This window comes from Garra rufa, chromosome 14 (genome assembly GCF_049309525.1).
Source record: "Garra rufa chromosome 14, GarRuf1.0, whole genome shotgun sequence".
Taxonomy (NCBI): domain Eukaryota; kingdom Metazoa; phylum Chordata; class Actinopteri; order Cypriniformes; family Cyprinidae; genus Garra; species Garra rufa.
The window spans coordinates 32,034,808-32,049,098 of record NC_133374.1 but is presented as its reverse complement, the minus strand read 5'-3'; the positions used below and the strand labels follow the sequence as shown (position 1 = coordinate 32,049,098).

At 36.6% G+C, this 14,291-nt stretch overlaps 1 protein-coding gene and 1 long non-coding RNA gene across 3 annotated transcripts in view; one reads left to right on the top strand and one right to left on the bottom strand.

The window, feature by feature from the left end:
- Positions 1 to 5,708, top strand: part of LOC141284747 (ras-related protein Rab-4B) — a 32,820-nt gene extending 27,112 nt beyond the window's left edge. For both annotated transcript variants that reach the window (XM_073817759.1, XM_073817758.1), the window contains exon 8: positions 1,772 to 5,708. The gene's annotated coding sequence lies outside the window, so the exon portion shown is untranslated. The remainder of the gene's footprint in view (positions 1 to 1,771) is intronic.
- Positions 5,709 to 9,013: 3,305 nt separating this feature from the next.
- On the bottom strand, positions 9,014 to 13,417 carry LOC141285177 (uncharacterized). The gene is made up of 2 exons (XR_012338563.1): positions 13,356 to 13,417; positions 9,014 to 10,129 (listed from the first exon to the last, which is right to left on the bottom strand). It is a non-coding gene; the product is annotated as an uncharacterized lncRNA (long non-coding RNA).
- Positions 13,418 to 14,291: the final 874 nt, after the last annotated feature.

Genomic DNA, 14,291 nt, shown 5'->3' with positions numbered 1-14,291 from the left:
ATTAGGAACTACACTTCCATTCCGGCGTAATAGTCAAGGAAGTTTGCTGCCGTAATATGGCCGAAGCAGGAGCAGTATTATCAGAAATGAGTTCCCAGCTAGTTTAGCATTTGCACATGTGCTGCGTGGTATTACTGCTCCTGCTTCAGCCTTATTACGGCAGCAAAGTTCCTTGACTATTACGCCGGAATGGGAGTGTAGTTCCTAATCTTATCAGCCTAGAAAATTGAAGCTTTGCATTTCCACCGGTCTTAGTACACGATATAACTACAGAAGAGTCAAGTTTTAAATAGGACAAATATCGAAACTCGTTGGTCATTTTTGAACGTGATGCTATTGGTCTAATAGGATTCAATGATCTATGCTAAGCTATGCTAAAAGTGATATCGCCAGAACAGGAGAACGGCTGAATGGATTTCAAAACGGTAAAACTCAACTTATTAACTCGGGGGGAGTTGGAGAATGAACCTATTTCCAAAAAAAGTGGAGTGTTCCTTTAAGGCTAAAAGTAGCTCTTAACTCAGCGATTTAGGAGAAAATCTTAAAAATAATGGGCGTGTCAGTCCTAAATTTAGGACTCCTAAATTTTTGTTCTAAGAGTATTTCACAAAGCATTTTAGCGGTAAAGCTATCTCCTAAATCTGGGAAACATTAGGAGTATTGAAGAGGACTCCTAAGTCACTAAGACCAAATCACAAATTAGGCCTATCCTCTCTCCTAAAAAAACAAAAACAAAACAACCATCACAGAAATCCTAACTGTTTCACTACAAATACCATTCCAAATATTACAAACCATCAACTTTTAACCATTAAAATCATTTATCACATCAAATGGTTTCCTGTACTGTTTTTTGGGACATATTCCACTAGAATTTATTGGTTTTACCAAGTCACCATTAGAAGTTGACCAACTGTCAGTAGAGATTAACACAGGCACCATTACAGTTACCATTAAAACCAATGGAATTTCTATTTTAACCAGTAAAAACTTGACAAAATTTTGTAATGGTTACCTTTTTTTGCTATCTGCCTTGGATGTAAACATTTTAGGCACATGTTGCATTTATTGGCGCACCTTTGTTTTTCCACGTGTCTTTTTTTTTGGTTTTGGAGGTTATCCATACTCCAAATTTTCCATTGATTTCACCCTTGTTTTCATTAACATGTTTGGTAAGATGTTCTTGAGTCCAGTTGTGTTTTCTTTTATGTTTGCATGTCTTACTATCAGCCATGATTATTCTAGTCAGTCAATGAAAATGTTGATAATATGCATATCTAAATTGTTTATAAGAAGCACACATGTAAGAGGCTGACAATTGGCTGAACATATACTTGTTTATTGACACTAAATGACATTAGTGGCAACATCTTTATTTTTAAACCTTTATTTGAATATGGCAACGTAATATCACCCTCTACAATATTTTATGAATAAATCTCTGACAGAGACCCCTCCTCTATCAGCCAATCACTGTATGCATAGTTAGTTAGCATGCTGACATCATCTATAGCAACGAGGACAACCCCGTCCTTACTCTTAGCTTAAGACGTCTCTCTATTCCTTAGTACAAGTTTGTCTCAGCAGCTTTGTGAATATGTTTTAAGACAAAACTCTTAGCTAAAAACTTTTACTGCTATTTAGGAGAACTCTTAGTTATAAGATAAAAGGTTTTGTGAATATGGGCCCAGGCCATTTAAGGAGGTTGACTTGAAGTTTTGTTGAAATGAATAATACCATTTTTAAACTGCTCTTCATCTTTTCCTTTCAGCTCCGTGTGTCTCTGGGTATGCACGGCCCTTACCCCCTTCTCCCAAATGTGACCCTTCCACACCCAGACACATCTGGATCATTTCTTATGAAGTCCATCTGCAACCTTTGACCTCTGACCTCAGCAAGCTGTTCACCTAGGACAGATCTCCCTGACTGCTTTGCGCTGGGCTGGGAGACCCCTAGCGAGGGGCACGGGCAGTAGAGGTGAATCACGACCTGACTGAGAAACTGTGTGTGTTTTTAACTTCTCCTGTGATTCTTACACACACAGTTCCTTCTTATAGAGTAAACAGCCATCAATTAGACTCATCATCTAGACCATTCAACAACAGCAGTAGATCAAACATTCCTAGGTCTTAAACGCGATATTTGTTGGAATCGTTTTATACATTGTGACATATCAGAACTTGAACGTCCCCTTGATTTCTACCTGCTAAAATATGACTAGAATGCCAAATAATGATCTTCTTAGAAAACGTACAGCTCTTAAAAGCCTCAGATATTTACCCTGTTGGATTGGCCATGCATTTAAAGAGCTTCTGAAAGCACAAAAGAGGTGAAGGGGAAAAAAGAAACATCAGCTCAGATCTTGTCATTCGGTCGGCACTATCTGGCGCATATCAGATGTTTACCGCCATCTCAGTCTGGCTTGGGTTAGAGGTTATCGTCTAACTTAACCTCACCCAGCTTTCTGCACAGACCTCCTACCTTCACCTTTATTGAAATTAAGGACAACGAATCTTGTTGATTTTGTTATTTACATTTTGCATTTGTTAGAAAAATAAAATAACTTTTTTTTTAGAGATTGGTGGTTTAAAAATGTCACAAAAACTAAAATAATAGATTTAATTGAAACTTTTGGAGTCTGAAGGGGTAAAAATCACCAAAAGTTCACCCTTAATTTAAAAGAATTAAATGAGAATAAAATAAATATTATGACTTTAAGAATTAAGCACATTTTCCTCACAAATTGTCATTATTATAATGTGAACAAACAATTCTAAAATTATGCTCATTTTAAAACATTTTATTAAAGTATAGTAATGCAAAAAGCATTTTAATGCATAATTTCCAGATTAAAAATGTCACAATACATAAAATAGCAGAGTTCCTTTGTGGGGTGAAACCATGCATTAATTTCTTTGAGATTCAACCCTGTTATTATTGAGTTAAAGTCACATTAAAAACTGTACACCGCAAGTTATATTGTTAGAACGGAAGAATATTTCCGTGCGGCAACCAGCTTCGACCCATCAGACTGCAACATGATCCATCTTCCACTGTAGCTGTGGTATTCAGTCGTACATATTTTGGGTTGATTTGTTCGTTGTTTGCTCTTGTTGTACCCATGACAGGGAGATCTAGAGGTGATGAGCGGCGCAGTGCCCCGTTCCCTCAGTGACATCTTCATTATGCACCACAGACTGATCTGTGTTTTAAATACTGTCTACAGTACGTGATGTGTGGTTTTTCTTTTTTTTTTTCCTCCTCTGCAAGTGCACTTTTTTTGACTGTTTATATACTGTACCTATAGAATTGTAAAATTTATAGTAATTTAAATGATATTAAATGAGAGAATATTGTTTGAGGAGTGATCATTCCTTACTAAAGAACAACTGAGACTAGTCCGACACCATTTCAGCGGTAAGGAGTCGTCTTGCCACCTCAGCCGTGGACAAGAACATGCTGTTAGTCGTAAATGTGGGGTGGGTGATCGCCACATCTCTTCTAGTTGAAGCACAGCCTTAACTGACTAACCGCATGATTGTTCTTCATCATTCAAGAGGCTGCCTCATACTCTCATAATCGTCCAAGCTCTTAAAATGCTCTTATACTGTTACATTTATTCGTTTTTTTGCTCCACCGTGATTACTTACCCGTTTTGTCTGATTTTAAACCGTTTTATCCAACAAAAGTTTGACTCAAAGGAATATTCCAGGGTAAATAGATGTTACAAAACAATTCAGCATATTTAAAATGGGGAAAAAGAAGACGCATTTAAATTTGAACTTTGGAACCTAGCAAATGTCACATGAGCTTACGTTTTCTGTCTCCCACATTCCCTGCTGAAAAAAAAACAACAATAGAAAGCATCACAGAAATTCTAATGGTTTCCAAATACCATTACAAACACTACAAACCATCAACTGTTAACCATTAAAGTCATTTAAAAAATGGCTTCCTGTAGTGGGTTTTGGGAAATATTTAATTACAATTTAGCAATTTTAACAAGCCACCAATAGAAGGCGACCAATTACCAGTAGAGAGACCAAAAGGCACCATTAGAGTTTCCATTACAACTAGTACAATTCCCATTATAACCAGTAAACACAGTTTTGTTTTTGTGTTAAGTTTAAAAGTCAGTTTAAGAGGAATCCATGCAATCATGTAAGATTTCTCCAGGCAGATTTTGCAACTGGTTACAATTGGTTATGTGGATTTGCCACATTGACAAACCGAAAGCTGCTTGGTTAAAAAGTGTTTTCGGTGTAAACTGTGCTTTCTACTTGATAATGTGACCAAACCTTCATTAATGGAAGTCAGTGGAACAAAGAGTGTAGTTTGACCACCCCGTACAATCATTTTTTTCTATTTCATGCACTTAAGGTGCAAATTTACCATTTCTCTATGAATTTTCATGGGCCAATTACATACATTTCAATGGGAATCGATGCGACTGGGAGTTTTGCACAAGGGCAAAAAGGTTCCCCAAGGAGATTTTGCTCATGTTCAATTTAGTCACATGAAATTGCCTAGATGACCAACAGAAAGCTGCTTGGTTTGAAGTCATATGTTGTGCCCCTAGAACTCCCATTCACCGGCCATTGACCACAAAACGAAATCACGGCCAATCTCAGAAAACGGCTCGTTTGTCGTAACTATGCTTTTAGATATAAGTTTGTCTCGTTTACAGTAAAAAAAAGAAAAAAAAAAACAGCCCAGGTTGCATTTTGGCAATAGTTATCCTCTAATCAACAAAATGTCACTGAGGCTATCTATTGAACTCAACATATTTAACCTGGAATATTCCTCATGGCACCGATATTCCCTTAAATTTGCATGCCAATGCTTTGTTATGGACCCATTAGAATGTGGTACATTGTGTTAAGAAGGGTGACTGCAATTATCATTGATCAGCAAAATATTTTGGAGCGAAATCCAGCCTTTACAAAAGGAATCCATGTGATAGGGTGTTTTGTGTGATGGGAAAAACATTCCCTGCATAAATTTCGCTTGTGTAGTCTTGCCATAATGACCAACAGAGCGCTGCTTGGTTCGATTTCAGTGATTTCAGGCATTTCACTATTGACAATGAACAAATTACTGATTTCACCGCAAAATCCGTTGGTCAATGCCGGGAATTTGAATGACCAAATTTGAACAAGAGTTAAATCTGCTTTGTGTATTACCTTCATGCAAAGTCCTATTGCGCAAATTCCTTTTAAAATAATTTAATTTTAGCCATTTACTGTTAAGCTTTTTAAAAAAATCCTTTCATTTCAGTAGGAATCCACTCGATTAGGAATTTCGTGAGGGTGATGGGTTTGCCCCCCAGTTTCGAAATGAGCTGTGCGACACCTTTGATAGCAGATAATGGATCTTTTTCCCCAGGAAATTTCGCTAATGTGACCGCACCTTTAGAACAGTTCCACTGCCTGAGCCAGATGATCTTCAGTGGCTTATGTAGTGGAACTTGGTAGCATTTCATAACCAAATACCAATATGGAGTGCATTTGAAGAGTAGTTCAAAGTACTGCATAAAACCAGTTGTTGCTTAGTAACCAGTGTGATTTGTTCATTGATAAAAACTGTATATCTGAATCATCTATGCTGTAAATAAGATTGAATTTGTTTATCGGAGTGTTTGGGGGGAGGGGTGCTTGTTCATTTGAAAGATTAAGGTTATAATTAAAGTTTGCTTGTTTTTTATGTTACGTTAGTATGTCTTCTTTCTGTGGTCTCTGTTTTGTGTGGGAATGCGTGACAGTGAGCAAGTTGCTATTTCACCTTTTTTGTTCTTTAATGAATGCTGTTTATTCAAATTAGAATCCAATTATCTCTATTTCTAAGGTGAAACTGCATAAACTTGACATTCACAAGAAATTTAAAGACTCCCAACCCGGTCTCAGGAGAAAATGTAACTATTTTAAGAAGTGGCGATTTTTTTTTTTAATGAGTTCATATGATGTGATTTGTCCAGAAGGCATGAAGGTCCACCCACCAGATTTGTTACTAACACAGGGGTTATATTGACCTATAAAGATATATGTATTTCTTGTAAATACATATATTTTTCTATTGTATTAAAATGTTTTCAGAGGTAAATCAACAACAGTTACAATTCTAACAATATTTCAGGCATGATTTATGAGATTAAAACTTAAGGATTCATTAGTTTGAATATGCAGTATCTCACAAAGTGAGTACACCCCTCACATTTCAGCAACCATTTAAGTATATGTTCTCAAGGGACAATACTATAGAAATAAAACTTGAATATATTTTAAAGTAGTCAATATGCAGCTTGTATAGCAGTATAGATTTACTGTCCTCTGAACATAACTCAACATACAGCCATTATTGTCAAAATAGCTGGCAACAAAAGTGAGTACACCCTAAGTGATAACAGGAGTATGCAAAGCCACATGTCCTATTCATCATGTTTATGTTTTTGTCTGCTTGACAGGACCATACAAAGTTGTGTATCTTGTATTAGAGCAGTTAAAATTAGATGCTTTAAGTACAATTCTCTCATACTGACAAAGAACTCTCACAGGATTTGAGAATTAGAATTGTTGCTCTCCACAAAGATGGCCAAGGCTATTAAAGGTTCAGTAACACCCTGAAACCGAGTTACACTACAGTGGTCAGGGTCATACAGAGGTTTTCCAAGATGGGTTCCATTTGGCACAGGCCTTGCAAGGGTCGTTCATCGTAGATGAGCTCTCCTTCTGTGCATCAGGTGCAGAACCTCTTTTAAAAAAACAGATGCATGAGCGCTGCCAGCATTGCTTTAAAGGTTTCAGAAGTAGAAGGTCAGCTTGTCAGTGCTCAGACCATACACCGCACACAGAAACAAGTCAGTTTGCATAGGCGTCGTCGCCAGAAGGAAGCCTCATCTGAAGCTGGCTCACAAGAAAGCCCGCAAACAGTTTGCTGAAGACAACCTGTCCAAGAGCATGAATTACTGGAACCATGTCCTGTGGTCTGATGAGACTATAAGGTAAACTTGTTTGGCTCAGATGGTGTCCAATGCGATGCCCTGGTAAGGAGTACCAAGAAAATTGTCAAGGTCAGGTTTATTTATATAGTACCTTAAAAGCAACGAGTGCTGACCAAGGTGCTGCACAACCAAAAATCAACTAACAAAAGCATTAAGACAAATAGAATATAAAATGATTGACAAATAAATAATGCAAACATCACAAGACAACAGAGATACAACAGAATATGTTCAAATTAAACAAAAGCCTGAGAAAAAAGATATGTTTTAAGAGACAATTTAAAAGAAGATAATGTAGGGGATGATCTGATAGATAAGGGCAAAGAGTTCCAGAGCGTAGGACCATGAACTGAAAAAGCCCTGTTCCCTTTAGATTTTAACCGAGATTTTGGGACAGTCAATAACAACTGGGAAGATGATCTAAGCGTTCTCACAGGGGAATAGCAATGGAGAAAATTGTGTCTTGCCTACAGTTAAGCATGGTGGTGGTAGCATCATGGTCTGGGGCTGCATGAGTGCTGCTGGTACTGGGAAGCTGCAGTTCACTGAGGGAAACATGGATTCCATTATGTACTGTACATTCTGAAGCAGAACATGATGCCTTCCCTCCAGAAACTGAGCCGGACGGCAGTTTTCCAACATGATAATGATCCCAAACACACCACCAAGATGACAACCTTCTTGCTGAGGAAGCTGAAAGTGAAGGTGATGGGGTGGCCAAGTATGTCTCCAGACCTGAACCCTATTAGGTGCATCCTCCTGTGGGGTGGGACATCCTCAAGCATAAGCTGGAGAAGCACCATGTGTCTAAAGTCCAGCAGCTCCATGAGGAGTGGAAGAGGATCCCAGCAACAACCTGTGCAGCTCTGATCAATTCCATGCCCAGGATGATTAAGACAGTGCCAGATAACAATGGTGCTAACACAAAATATTGACACTTTAGACAAGTTCATTTAAGGTGTACTCACTTTTGTTGCCAGCTATTTTGACAATAATGGCTTTATGTTGAGTTATTTTCAGAGGACAGTGAATCTATATTGCTATACAAGCTGCACATTGACTACTCTAAAATATATCCAAGTTTCATTTCTATAGTATTGTCCTTTGAGAAGATACACTAAAATGGTTGCTGAAATGCGAGGGGTGTACTTACTTTTGTGAGATACTGTACATTGAACTAAACACTATCATATCATCTTAGTTAATAATTTAGTATACTTTTATGTTTTGGCCGTGACTGCACATTTTCGGTAGTGACAATAATGTTTTGGTACCGGCCACATTACAAAATTTTAACCCACATGCTACTAAAATATACTAAACTGCTAACAAATTGCATAACTGTACTAAAACTTTGTTTCGTTGGTGACAAAAGGGAACACATGATTCTTTATTTGGAAACGTAAACAATGACATGTTTTTGTGAAACATCGTGACATGGTAGTAGCCTAACAATTTTATGGGAGGATAAACCAAAAGAAAGGGGGTTTGAACATTTTTAAAAATTTAGGGGTTGGGGTTAGGGTTCGGGACAGCCACCTCCCAATTGCAATACCCACTAAATGATGATTTTATATATTAAGCTCACTAATACTTTTAAATATTATCGTGGGTTTCAATAGATAATAAAAGGATCTGACTTAACATCTAAGATTTGAATGCGTTTTAAATGTTTTTTAATTGTGGGACAGCCGTTTGCACCAATTCTGTAGAATGGCCATATAGATACATACGTTTCTATTCTCCCCCCGCCCCCCTCTACTAAATTGTATTTGTGTTCGCCTTAACTTTGCTCACTTATTGTATTGTATTAAATTATCGGCACATATTCATCAATCGAACGTCTGTTTCAGATTCGTTCGTTTTCTTATAGTCAGAGGCCAAAACACATCTTCACTGGTAATTAATGACCTCGTCAAATATTTGCATAATCGTCAGTATCCGGTAGAGGGCAGTATAATACATGTAAAAAACGACTCTCAACTCAGTATCTTTAAGCAATACAAACACTTGAAGTAGTTTTAATTCTCTTTATTTCACCTTCATGGATATATACACTGACAGCAACACACACGTGAGAGTAACACCACTTACATCAACTTATACTCTGTAATCTCACAGGGACAAATAGGCAGATCTAGAATACTCTAGGGCAGAAGGGACAAAAAGAAAGACAATATAAAACATAGACAGATTCTCATAGTAACTCATGAATCGAACTGTAATGGAACGTTGCAAGGCTGAGCAGTTGCCATAGAGCTCTTGGCGTGAGGGAACCGCCGCCACAAAAGGGGAAATTAAAAGTAGACCATCTTTTGTCATTCCATTCTTCAACTCAGCCTTGTTCTCTAAACTCGCTGGCTTGTGTTCTCCATAAAACCAACAGACTTCAATGCAATTACGAGGAGAAACTGAGAGTGTTTAGACGCCTGGAATGACTGGTTAGTTCATATAGTTACACTTAAAATAGATGCATATATACGGTAATGTAGGTATATGTACACAATACAAAACAACCTTCACAGATTTCGACTTGATATATTTTGATTTGACTATTTCATTTCATTATTCAGGCTAGACATGTTCGGGGAGGATTTATATGATCAAATCAAGTTTGTCTTTGCTATATATATAGTAGTGCAGCCCATGGTTTTTGCAGTTACAGGAATGTTTCCGTGCCACAAAATTTTGGCCAACATGATGCTATTATGCGTGTTAGTGTTAATGAACGGACTTGGAGAGGTTGCCAGTCGGAGACATTGAAGTCCACTGTGCTATAAAATTGCTGAAGTATTCGATTCTGGCTATGCCAGAGAATAATTAGGTCAATCACCAGGGAGGTTCTGTAAACTTACAAATTCAAACAGAATGGCAACATCCTTCGTCGTGGACGTGAAACTGAAAGAAAAGGTGAAATGTTTGTGGATGTATTTTAGCAAGACGACATCCATATGCACAAACAATATGGCTTGGCTGCAGAAAGTGTGGGCGGAGCCTGCAGGGATGGTGGTTGATTGATTGACAAGCGCTTTACTCCAACGACTGCAGCATGAGGAGCTGCTTGAGCACCTTCGTCTGGCTGGTCTCTCTGATCTCTCCTGCCAGAAACATCTCGTCCACCACTGTATACACCTGAAACAACAATAAATGCTTTATCAGTTCACGCTTCACAGGGATACTTCATCCAAAAATGAAAATCCTGTTATTAATTAGTCCTCCGTGTCGCTCCAAACCCATAAGACATTCGGTTATCTTCTAAACACAATTAAGATACTTTTGATGAAATCCGAAAGCTTTCTGACCCTGCATAGACAGCAAGACAACTGACACGTTCAAGGCCCAGAAAGGAAGTAAGGACATTGTTAAAATAGTCCATGTGACATGAGTGGTTCATCCTTAATTTTATGAAGCATCAGGAATACTTTTTATGCACAAAGAAAACTGAAATACCAACTTTATTCAACAATTCTTCTCTTCCGCTTCAGTCGACGCCATGGTACATCCATGGTACTCTTGTGAATGCGCGTTGACACATTAGAGATGAAATTGTTGAACGAAGTCATTATTTTTGTTTTCTTTTCCTTAGCTTTGGGAAATTGCAGTTAAACCACTGATGTCACGACTATACTACTGATGTCCTTACTAGCTTTCTGGGCCTTGAATGTGTCAGTCGGGTTGCTGTTTACGGAGGGTCAGAACTCTCTCGGATTTCATCTAAAATATCTTAATTTGTCTTCCAAAGATGAACAAAGTTCTTACGGTTTTGGAATGCGATGAGGGTGAGTTTTCATTTTTGGGTGAACTGTCCCTTTAAGGAATGCCATTCAAAACATAACCCTACGGTTTCATATCTGATACACAAAGGCCTCTAAATTATCAGAATGATCAGAACTGGCTGAAAAACCCGTCATACACAATCTATTACATTCCGTCGCCTGATTGAATAGTTTACACTTTATAGCAAGTAAACAGCCTTTAAATATAATTGTAAACACAAGAGAAAGAGAAAATAAAAGTTGAATGTTGTTACCTGAATGATCCACAGCTGATTTTATTTGTTTTTTGTTTAGTAATAGTTGTTCATGAGTCCCTTGTCTTTGTCCTTTGGTTTTCCAGCATTTTTATGTATTTGAACCCTTTACAACAACGTCTGTATGATTTTGAGATCCATCTTTTCACACTGAGGACAACTGAGGGACTCATATACAACTATTGCAGAAGGTTCAAACGCTCACTGATGCTTCAGAGGGAAACATGATGCATTAAGAGCCAGGGGTGAAAACTCTCTGAATTTGAAGATCAGGGTAAATAAATAGAAATGATTTTGCCTTGTGGGAAACATGCAAGTCTCTTCTGTAGATTCTGAAGGGCAGTACTAAATGAAAACAAATATGATATTTAGGCAAAATAATAAAAAATGTAAACATTTTCATTCTGTTCAGAAGTTTACACCCCTGGCTCTTAATGCATCATGTTTCTTCCTGAAGCATCGAGCGTTTGAACCTTCTGTATCAATTGTTCCATTAAAAAAAAAAAAAAAAAAAAAAAAAAATTATATATATATATATATATATATATATATATATATATACACACACACACACATTTATTTATGACTATAATTCCATATAGTATTCTTTACAGGGTTAACAAAAACCAAATCTCATCTCACGCAGTAGGCAGAATCAAAAATACATCATCAGGTAATTAGCTGAGCAGAAATCAAATGCAATTAACTGTGGCAACTTTTTTTCCCCTATAATTACTTATGGTTTTTCCTTCTGCGGCAGCCTCCCTCTTGTGCTGAATGGATGTGTGGATGTTCTTAATTGTATGACTGTTGTAATTATGCATAAAATACCTGTTGCCATGGAGCTGCATTGCTGCTGAAACAGAGCTAATTACATCTTTTTCTCTTACTAGTTTTTGCTGCTCTGGCCTTTTTCTGCCAGTAAAGCTCTTCTAAATGTTCCTCAAACTGAAACATTCCATGGATAGATGCAACCAAGCATTTACCTTTGCCTCTGATTGGTTAAGGCAAGTCATATTGAATCACATCAGTAGTTTTTTTTTTCCATGAGTATTTATCAAGGATGCATTAAATTGATCAAACGTGGCAATAAAGAAATGTGTAATGTTACAAAAGATTTCCATTTTAAATAAATGCTGTTCTTTCAAACTTTATATTCATCGAAAAATGCTAAAGTTTCCACAAAAATATTAAGCAGAAAAATGCTTTTCAGCATTGATAATAATAAATGTTTTTTGAAACAGCAAATCAAAATATTAAAATGATTTCTGAAGGATCATGTGACACTGAAGACTGAAGTAATACAATTCAGCTATGCATCACAGAAGTAAATTGCATTTTCAAATATATTTGAACAGTAAACAGTTATTTTAGATTACAATAATTGTTCACATTAAGTTTTTACCCTATTTTTATTCAAATAAATGCAGACTTGTTGAGCATAAGCATATGTATGTTTTCAGTATCACTCAAAAGTTTTTGAACAGTAAGATTTATGTTTTTTTCAAAGAAGTCTCTTCTGCTCACCAAGCCTGCATTTATTTGATCTAAAGTACAATCTGAAAATATTTTTACTATTTAAAATAACTGTTTTCTATTTTAATACATTTTTAAAATGTAATTTATTCCTGACATTTTTTGCATCATTATTCCCGTCACATGATGCTTCAGAAAGCATTGTAATATTCGGATTTCCTGCTCAAAAAACATTTATTATTATTATTATTATTGTTGTTGAAAACAGCTGAGCAGATTTTTTTAAAGGTTTCCTTGATTAATAAAAAGTTCACAAGAGCACCATTTATCTGAAATAGACATCTTTTGTAACATTATAAATGTCATTATCATCACTTTTGATAAATTTAAAGCATCCTTGCTAAATACAAGTATTCATTTCTATAATTTCTTTCCTAAAAAAAATACTGACTCCAAACTTTTGAATGGTATAGGGTATAATGTAACAAGAAAACAGATAAATGCTTTTTGCATTTTTTTACTGTTTTAAATATTGATGATAATAATACTAACTGTTTCTTGAAAAGCAAATCAACGTATTAGAATGATTTCTGAAGGATCATGTGACACTGACGACTGGAGTAATGATGCTGAAATTTGAGCTTTGATCACAGAAATAAATTACATTTTAAAATATATTAAAACAGAAAACAGTTTAAATAGCTTTCCTGTACTTTGGGTCAAACAAATGAGAGACTAAAAAAAATTAAAATCTTACCGTTCAAAAACTTTTGACTGGCAGTGTACATATCTAAAATTATACACTTTTTTTATTTTAATAAAGTGTTCGTATTAGTTTAATTCTACACTCACCTTGTAGAAATTGAAGACCAGATCTAATTCACACACATTGTGGAAATACTCATTCAAAACCTGCGAAGAAAGAAAAATACAGATCAATTCGAATTGATTCATAGCAACATCTGCTCAGGATGTCGCACAGCAGTCTATCGCAGCAGCAAAATCAGGGACGGGTAGCTGTTGACCATTTTAGGTTGGTGACCCAGGCATTTGCTTGTTTTTAATCCAGTGTTATTCAGCATAGTGGGCTGGTTTGGGCTTAAGTGATGCGGGATATGATGGGGGAGTTGTTTACAGTGAGGGTCAGAGGAAGCCCTTAGAATCCATGTCACAATGTTCTTGAACTCCTGGCTGCTGCTTTCCCTCACGGCCACATTCCAACAGTCTCTCAGACACGGAAAATTACGGCAATGTAAGTGCTGCTCCAGTGCTCTTATTTACCTGGTGAGAAATCTGCCTAAAGCTCATCGTCTAATTATCTCTGTTATTGTATTTAGAATAGAAATGTTTAGGGAAAGACTGATTGATATGCTTAGATTCCTTTTGTTGACAAGATAAAATTACGAAAAAACAACGATTTTAATGCACTGCTTAATTTAGTCATTTGTAACCCTGGACCACAAAACCAGACTTAAAGGAGTAGTTCACTTCCAGAACAAAAATATACAGATAATGTACTCACCCCCTTGTCATCCAAGATTTTCATGTCTTTCTTTGTTCAGTCGTTTTTGAGGAAAACATTTCAGGATTTCTCTCCATATAGTGGACTATGGTGCCCCTGAGTTTGAACTTTTAAAAAGCAGTTTAAATGCCATTGTTTTCCTTTGCTTGACCTTCTTTGCATGTTCACTTTGTAAACACTGGGTCGGTAGTTCTGCAGCTTTTGAAGTTGGAGGATATTTTTCGACATACCCTATCTTGAACCAGTATACACATTTGAGGTTAAAA